Source organism: Pan paniscus, chromosome 1 (assembly GCF_029289425.2).
Source record: "Pan paniscus chromosome 1, NHGRI_mPanPan1-v2.0_pri, whole genome shotgun sequence".
Taxonomy (NCBI): domain Eukaryota; kingdom Metazoa; phylum Chordata; class Mammalia; order Primates; family Hominidae; genus Pan; species Pan paniscus.
In genome coordinates, this window is record NC_073249.2 from 19,830,703 (window position 1) to 19,840,069 (window position 9,367).

Sequence of the window (9,367 nt, forward strand, 5' to 3'; positions counted from 1 at the left end):
GCAGGGAGGGACCTGATAAATGTCGGGAGAGAGATGGTGTCTATTTTGATCCAGAATGCGGTGGCGAAAGTGCTGCCTGATATGCTAGAAGCTCTTTTCCCCCACCTGCTGCTTACTGTGTGTGTCAGCCCAGTGAGAGTGGTGTTTCCTGATGACTGGGCCTCAGGCCGCCTCATTGGAGTCCCCTGCAGGGGATGGGAACATGCAGATTCCGGGGCTCCCACCCAGTCAGCAGCTAGGGCAGGACACCTGGACCTTGCAGATTATCCAAGTCCCGGATGACTCTCAAGTGGATGAATGTTGGTGAATGTTTGCTCCAGGGAACAGAAGTGTCCATCCCATCCCCGGCAGAGCCTAGGTTGCTAAGGTCGGTGGGCTTGTGCTGCTGCTGTAGCCCCAGGTCTTGGCCTGCTGACTCCTGGAATTGGGAGATGTGCTTCCCAGGATGGCTCTGACAATTAGCACTTCAGATCTTGGGATAAGGAAGGCCTACAGGGAATGCTGCCTAAAGGAAAAAACAACTCAGAAGGGCCTGATGCGGGGATGAGATGGGGAGGGCCCTTCATGAACATCCCTTGCACCTCCAGCATTCAGCAAAGAGAAGTCACTCATGCAGGATGCGGGCGGCAAGGCGGCAGCCCCTGCAGAGCTAGCAGGCAGGACCCTGGATGCTAACCCAGGATGCAGCATTGATGTCCTCTGAGGTGGCGGGTGGCAAAGTCTCCCAACAGGTCCACCTTCAACACTGCAAAGAAATGCGTTTTAGCACGGCAGGCTCTGCTCCTGCCTAGCCCCTGGTAGGGCATTGTCTTGTGACGCCCCTACGGTGCACACACACTCTATCCTGTGCTTGTAAAACGTGGGTGACATGTCATATACCGATCTAATCACAGGCCCCCCAGAGAATTATCGAGCAGATGGTGTGGTTCTCTTGACATTCACACCTGGTGGCTGCTGAAACCCTAGAAAGAGAGTGCAATTAGCAAACAAATCACCTTGGCTTCATATATTCATTTCTCTTGCCAAGTGAGAAATTTCACCCTTCAAGAAAGATTTTTCTTCCATGAAGGTTGTGTTTTTCTACCTGCTCAGTGTGAGACTTTACAGATGGTTCCTACTTTAATTTTAAAGTAGATGATAGTAACAACCCTAATATGACCACTGCCGCCAACAGCCACTAAGATGCCCTGCATGGGTAGAAGGACTCACACTTTGCAAAGCACTCTTCTGTAACGCAAAATCTATAGAGACAGGGAACAACCCATTCTGCTCCCTCCCCTCTTTCCTTCTGCAAATTTGCATTGCATGCCTACTATGTGAAGTGGGCTTTGCAGAGAGAAGAAATCCAGCTCCCAGTACCAAGCCAGCCACAGCATGTTGGCAGGACAGAAGCAAACAAACAGCACACACCACTCTGATGAGGGCAAGGAGAGAGGTGCATGTGGACAGAGGGAGACTTCCGGAAAGGGGCACCGCCTCGACAGAGCCCTGGGCATGGAGCAGTAGCTTCACAGGGAAACATACTGAGGATAGAAGGTTTCTCACCCAGAGATCTGTGGATGAGCAACACAGCATTGCTGGAGCTTAGGCTAAGCGTGGGCTGGAGGAGATGAGGATAGAAAGGCAGGCAGAGGCCAGAGCAGGAAAGGCTTTTTGTATCCTGCCAAGGGATTTGGCTTTCCCTCTGCAGGAGCTGCCTAAGACCTTAAGCAATGGGGCATTTAGTAAGGTTGCTGAGAAAGATGCTGGAGGAGGCGTGTGCAGGCCTCATGCACAGCTGACAGCCAGAAAGAAAGACCTGGCAGATGAATCAGTTCTGCGCTTGATCTAGTAGAGGGAAGTTTGCAGACTTAAGCATCCATTATGGATCAGTTTGCCCACTACCCTTCAGGCTGCGTTTCAAGAAAGATATCAGTGTGCTAGATAGATTTGCTCAATGAAGACATTCCTCATGCCTGAGACAGAGGCAGCGGGACTGACAGAACCAGCCACCAAATTCATCTTCAAACAATCAATGGGGAAAACACTTGCCACAATTTGAGAGACAGTTAACATATTCCTACCTGAAGAAAACATAAAATTAACCTTAAAAAGACTCAAATAGAAAAGCAAGCAAAGGACATAGGTAAACAAATAAGAGCTTAAGGTAAATAATATATAGAAGCGCTGGGAACATAAAATAAGAAATCTCTAAATCAATACACATAAAGAATATTTAACACTAGGAGTGACCAAGGTAGGGATCATCTAAGCAGCTTAGTCAGCCCTTTCACAAATCAGATTGGCAGACTAAGAACCAAACACACACAGACCTCTGAGATGTGCTAGGGAACTGCGGTGAGATGGGCCCTCCCCCACACTGCTGGAGGTATGGAAATTGGAAACGTTTCTAGAAAGCAATTTGGAAAATGAAAACCAAAAGCCATAAAAATGTCTTATTCTGTGATCTTACTTTCAGAAATCTATCTGAAGGGAATAATAAATGAGGCAGCAGAGATGTGAATACGAAGACAATGAGTGTCGTGCTGTTTATGCTAATCCTGAACTGAGTCGGAAGCGATGGGTCATGTAACGATACAGCCTAGCATGATGGGTCTATGAGGTACTGCTTGTGCTCTATGATGTACTGCTGTGTGGCCACTGGAGGCATATACTCATAGGTTTTGAAGTGACATGGGAAAATGACTGTGATGCCAGATTCTATAAAAAAGCAGCATATTACATCATAAAATCAGCATGCTCCCAATTTTATTTTTTAAAATGTGTATAAGCTAGGTGCAGTAGCTCATGCCTGTAATCCCAGCACTTTAGGAGGCTGAGACCAGAGGATCTCTTGAGCCCAAGACTTTCAGACCAGCCTGGGCAACATAGCAAGACCCCATCTCTACAAAAATCAAAAATTAAAAAATTAGCCAGGTGTGGTGGTACAGGCCTGTAATCCTAGCTAGAGGCTGAGGCAGGAGGATCACTTGAGCCCAAGATTTCGAGGCTGCAGTGAGCTATGATGGCACCACTGCACTCCAGCCTGGGGGATAGAGCAAGGCCCCCATGTCTCTTAAAATACATAAATTAAAATTTAAAAATAAAAAATAGGTTGGGCACGGTGGCGCATGCCTGTAATCCCAGCACTTTGGGAGGCCAAGGCGGGTGGATCACCTGAGGTCAGGAGTTCAAAATCAGCCTGGCCAACATGGTGAAACTCTGTCTGTAATAAAAATACAAAAATTAGTCAAGTGTGGTGGCCGGCACCTATAATCCCAGTTACTCAGGAGGCTGAGGCAGGAGAATCGCTTGAACCCAGGAGGCAGAGGTTGCAGTGAGCCGAGATCTTGCCGCTGCACTCCAGCCTGGGTGACAATGAGACTCTGTCTCAAAAATAAATAAATAAATAGAGAGATTAAATAAATAAATAACAATAAAAATAAATTAAAAATGTGTATGAAATAAACTTAAATAAATACTAGAAGCACATGTCTCCACATGGGGAGGTTATGAGTGTTTTCTTTTAAAGGAATGTTTCTATTTCTCTACATTTTGCCAGTTTTCTTTTTCTTTTTTTTTTTGAGATGGAGTTTCGCTCTTGTTGCCCAGACTGGAGTGCAAAGGTGCGATCTCAGCTCACCGCAAACTCTGCTTCCCGGGTTCAAGCCATTCTCTTGCCTCAGCTTCTTAAGTAGCTGCGATTACAGGCATGTGCCACCACGCCCAGCTAATTTTGTATTTTTAGTAGAGATGGGGTTTCTCCATGTTGGTCAGGCTGGTCTCAAACTTCCGACCTCAGGTGATCCACCCTCCTTGGCCTACCAAAGTGCTGGGATTACAGTCATGAGCCACCACGCCCAGCCTTTGCCAGTTTTCTACAATAAATATGACCTTTCTAATAATTATTTTTAAACACTTAGCCTAAAATGCATGTTTACCACACTCAAGTGGCCCTGGCAAGTCCCTGAAGGCGCAGCGAGTTGGTGCCGCCTTCGGCTGCGGTTGGGCCAGATGGAGTGTCGTGGGCTCTTTGGTTGGCCAGGCGGGCAGAGGGTTCTGTTCGGGCTGCCTCATCTGCCCCTGCAGAGGGCCTGTGCAGAGGTGGCCACTCAGTGCTCCCCCATGGGTGAGGGAGAGACTTCCCTTCTCCCTGCAGGGGAGGCGGGAGCTTGGGCACAATTATACAGCAGGGGGCAGGTTCTCTGGGCCCTCTTGTTTCCTTTTCTGTACCCGTCCCTTACTCCCTGCACCCTCTCCTACCCTACAGGCTGGCTTCCAGGGCCTTCATGATGCCACCTGGCTGATAAGCACTCTCCCAAGTGGTAACGCATTTGCCCCAGTGAGCAGGTCTTAATTTCCAATCACAGAGAAAAGGGAGCGGATTATTCTCATTCTGGATAAGACATAAGTGATAAATTGACCGACTTTACTAAGCCAGGGATTCCTTGTATTTTAGGGTGTTTCCCAAAAAACACAAAAGCTCATTGTCTTAGTTCGTGTAGGTGACTATAACAAAATACCACAGACTAGGTTGTTTATAAACAACAGAAGTTTATTGTTGACAGTTCTGGAAGCTGGGAAGTCCAAGATCAAGGTACCAGCAGATTTGGTGTCTGGTGAGCGCTTCTCTGCTTTATAGATGGCGCCTCCTTGTTGAGTTCCCACACAGCAGAAGTGGTGGACAAGCTCCCTTGGGCCTTCTTCATAAGGGCACTGATCCCATTTATGAGGGCAGAGCCTACTTCCCAAAAACCCCAGCTCTCAATCCACCACACTGGGGATTTGATTTCATCATATGAATTTTGCGGGGACACAAACGTTCAGACGAGAAAATCATCTTTATGGAAGCATTTTAGGCCATGGGACGGGCCAATGAGAGCTATTTTGGAGCTTGGGCTGTGGGACACTAGCTCATCACTCACCGCAGAGGCCTGGAGGGAGGTTCCTCTTTATCTTTCTGCCCTGCAGCAGAGGCAGGGGAGGCTGATGTCAAGAGTGGACTCTTTACCTCTTGGAAGAGGTTAGGGAGCAGCTCTGAAAGCCTGACCCAGTACTATAGTTTGAATATTTGACCCTCCAAATTTCATGTTGAAATTTGATTTCCAGTGTTTGAGATGGGCCTGGCGGGAGGTGTTTGGGTCATGGGGGCGGATCCCTCAGGAGTGGCTTACTGCCGTTCTCACAGCAGTGAGTAAGTCCTCGCTCTCAGTGAAAGAGCCTGGCACCTCCTCTTTCTCTCTCTCTCCCCCTTTTTTTTTTGTTTGAGACAGAGTCTCGCTCTGTCACATAGGCTGGAGTGCTGTGGCACAATCTCAGCTTACTGCAACCTCCGCCTTCCAGGTTCAAGCGATTCTCCTCCCAAGTAGCTGGGATTACAGGGGCGTGCCACCACACCCAACTAATTTTTGTATTTTTAGTAGAGACAGCGTTTCACCATGTTGGTCAGGCTGGTCTTGAATTCCTGATCTCAAGTGATCCATCTGCCTCAGCCTCCCAAAGTGCTGAGATTACAGGCGTGAGGCACTGTGCCTGGCCTTTCTCTATCTTTTCCTTTCTCTCTTGACGTGTGATCTCTGCACAAGCTGGCTCTCCTTCCTCTTCCACCATGATTGGAGGCTCCCTGAAGCCCTCACCAGAAGCAGATGCTGGCGCCATGCTTCTTGCACAGCTTGCAGAGCCGTGAGCCAAATAAGCCTCTTTTCTTTATAAATTACCCAGCATCAGGCACTCCTTTACAGCAGCAGCACAAACAGACTAAGACACCCAGTGACCCTGGAATGCTGTTGGGACTAGCCCTGGACCGCCCCGAGAAGTTGACTCTTGTAGGGTGCCATTGGCTTTACATCAACATTCACGAGGCATCTGCCCAGTGCCAGCATTGTCGCAGGCATTGGTAGTACCCATGGGCAGGTGTCTTATCTGTTTTGCTCACTGCCTGGAAGAATGTCTGCAGATTGAACATGCAGTTAGAGACATATCCAGCTTCCATAGGCTCACAGCACAGACAATTTTAGAGGGCTTCTTCTTCTTTTTTGTTTTTTGATATGGAGTCTTGCTCTGTCACCCAGGTTGGAGTGCAATGGCACAATCTCGGCTCACTGCAACCTCTGCCTCCTGGGTTCAAGCGATTCTCCTGCCTCAGCCTCCTGAGTAGCTGGGATTACAGGCATGTGCCATCACGCCTGGCCAATTTTTGTATTTTTGTGGAGATGGGATTTCACCATGTTGGCCAGGTTGGTCTTGAACTCATGACCTCAGGTGATCTGCCCACCTTGGCCCTCCCAAAGTGTTGGGATTACAGGAGTAAGCCACTGCACCTGGCCTGGAGGATTTCTTTAAGAAAAGGAGACTGGGTGCGGTGGCTCATGCCTGTAATCCCAGCACTTTGGGAGGCTGAGGTGGGCGGATCACAAGGTCAGGAGTTCAAGACCAGTGTGGCCAATATGATGAAACCCCGTCTCTACTAAACAATACAAAAATTAGCCGGGCATGGTGGTGTGTGCCTGTAATCCCAGCTACTTGGGAGGCTGGGGCAGGATAATTGCTTGAACCCGGGAGGTGGAGGTTGCAGTGAGCAGAGATTGGGCCACTGCACTGCAGCTTGGGTGAAGGAGCAAGACTCCATCTCAAAAAAAAAAAAAAAAAAAAAAAAAAAGAAAGAAAAAGAAAAAGGAACACCAAAAAAAAAAAAAAGGTTCAAAATAATTTATTTGGAGTGAAAAATCATAACAATTGCAGGTTTTAAAAAGCCTTGCAAGCCATGTTATCCTAAGATGTAGGACAATCACATATCTTTTTGTGAATTAGCTCACTTGCCTGTCTCCGTAGTGCTTGTCTGCAGACTAGCTTCTGGCACCATTGATTTCCACTCTGTTGTGCCACCTTTGCTCACATGCCCAGTGCTGGGCTCAGTAGGGGACATTCAGGCCATGGCACACCCCCTGTGCTGCACCGTGGCCTCCGGGCGCCCAACGAGTCAGCACAGTGGGCAGGAGGAGGCGTGGGAGCTGTCCCCAAGATGGCTACATGTGGAAGTGACTATCAGTTCCTGCTCATCATCAAACAGCCCGCCAAATCCAAGTTAAAGGATCTCCATCCCAACGTCCCTCTAGCTAGATCCTGAATCCCCTGTGGCTACCCCTATCCCATGTAGAGGGAAGTGTAATTAAGGGAAAGTGGTAGGGAAGATATCTTACTTTTGCAAACTTCACCAAAACCTGACTTTTTCCATAAGCATTGAAAAGTTCCTCCCAGAGTCTTGAAAGGGACCTGTGCAAATGAGTGTCCCTAAAACTGAAGCTTAATTAGCTTTACTGTGCAGCTACATTGGTGAATATTTGCTGCAAATATTTGTTGAATTGAGTAAAAGACATGGGCCCAGGCTTTGAAAAGCTCACACCATAATGCAGAGACCCAAACTTGCAGAACCCAGGACATCTTGTCCCAAGCTAGGTTCCTGAGTCTACCTGAGCATGGCCTGTGCAGCAGACCACAGAGCCAGAGAAGGCCTGGATTTGGCCTGACCACTTAGAGAGTCAAACACTATTCACTCTTCTAGAGCCTTCTTTCATAATGTCTCTTCACACTCAGATATTAGGGCCCAAAGGCTTGAAGCTGGGGGCTGCTGTGGAGAATAACAGGACCACTTTTCCTAGTTTCCCAAACAGCGTGGCAGTTTTAAGGAGCAGACCACAGAGGGGGCCAGCAGGTTTGTTCAGAGGACTTGGTAAAGTCTGAGGGCCCAGATTCCTGAGCTTGGATTAAAACAGGGCCAGCTCTTTTTCTTTTTTTTTATTTTTTTGAGTCAGGGTCTTGGCTGGACACAGTGGCTCACACCTGTAATCCTAGCACTTTAGGAGGCCAAGGCAGGTGGACCACTTGAGCTCCAGAGTTCAAGATCAGCCTGGGCAACATGGAGAAACCCCATCTCTACAAAAACAAAAACAAAAACAAAACAAAAAAAAAAGAGTCAGGGTCTTGCTGTGTTGCCCAGGCAAGACTTGAACTCCTGACCTCAGGCAATCCTCCAGGCTCAGCCTCCTGAGTAGCTGAAACTACCAGCTCATGCCCACCACGCCCGGCTCACAGTCCAACTCTTAGGGTTGGAGTTGAGGGTGAGGGGCAGACACAGGGAAGGTATTTTCATGGATTCCTGAGGTGAGTTTGGAAACCAAGATCCTTACATAGGTAGGTGATAATCATGATTTAAAGTGTAGCTGGGGCAGAGCGGGAGGAAGTGGATGGGGTCGGGGTCAGCCTGAGAGACCAAGCCGGCTCACACATGCAGCTGGGATCCCCGTGGACACCAGGTGGTGGATCCCTGTCTCTCTGGCAGGAGGTTCTGCTGTGTATTATCCAGTTGTCCCACTGTAGGCAGGAGAGAATTTCCAGCCTCTTGTTTAGAAATCAACACTCTTCCTCCCAAGAGGGAGATGACTCCTTGGTTTTGTACTGTTCTGTGGGGACCTGAAGCCCAGACTGTGTCAGTATACTTACTACTCTTCCTGTAAGCCTGGGCTTACCCCAACCCTACCCCACAGCACTCCTCAGACAGGGAGAGGGACAAGGGATCACAGAACCCTGGGTGGCCTCATCCTTCCTGGGGGCTTCTATCGGGCTCCCCACCTTGCTCTGACCCAGCTGCACCGTCACTTCTTGTGGGCCTGCAGGTGGGCAGCACAAACTGGACCCTGGCTCCGCTACCCTCTTGCTGCTGAGCCTTGGCCCTCAAGCCCTGAGCTCTGGAGTGCATGCTCCCTGGGCAGAGAACACTGCTCAGTGGCCTAGGAATACAATGTGTCTGGGATGTGGTAAGCAGTAAGTGTTGATAAGGGCATCAGTGTGGTGGTGTCCTGCAGGAGAAAATCAATCCTTAGAGCAGCATTGCCCTGAGCTCACACTCCTGATCATGCAGAGTGCTAAGTAGATGGGTCAGCATCTTGGATGCCTTAGCTCTGCAATTTGGTTGTGTAAAGGAAAAAAGAAGATCTCAGGACCTCCCAAACTTAGGCAAAAGTGAAGATTAAGCCCTGAGGCCGAGTCATTGCAACATCCTCTTCCAAATGAACAGCAGTTACTGACATTAGGCATCAGCCAGGTCCCCATGGAAAGGTAAAGGGAAGGCCTTAGGCATCTGTGAAGGACCAGAAGGGCTCCACCTCTACAGATCATTCATAAAGGAGTTATTTCCTGGCATCCCATAAAAGAGGACATGCCAGTTGTAACTTGAGGTCTACAAGCCAAGTCTAGCTCCTAAAATGAGTCTGTTCCTTCCATACTGAGAATGTGGATTACATGCTTGTCTTCCCAGGTGCAGAACAAAGTCAAGAGTCCTTCCTCCACCTTCCCTTCCTCCACCTTCCATGCACAATTGACTCTTCCTTTA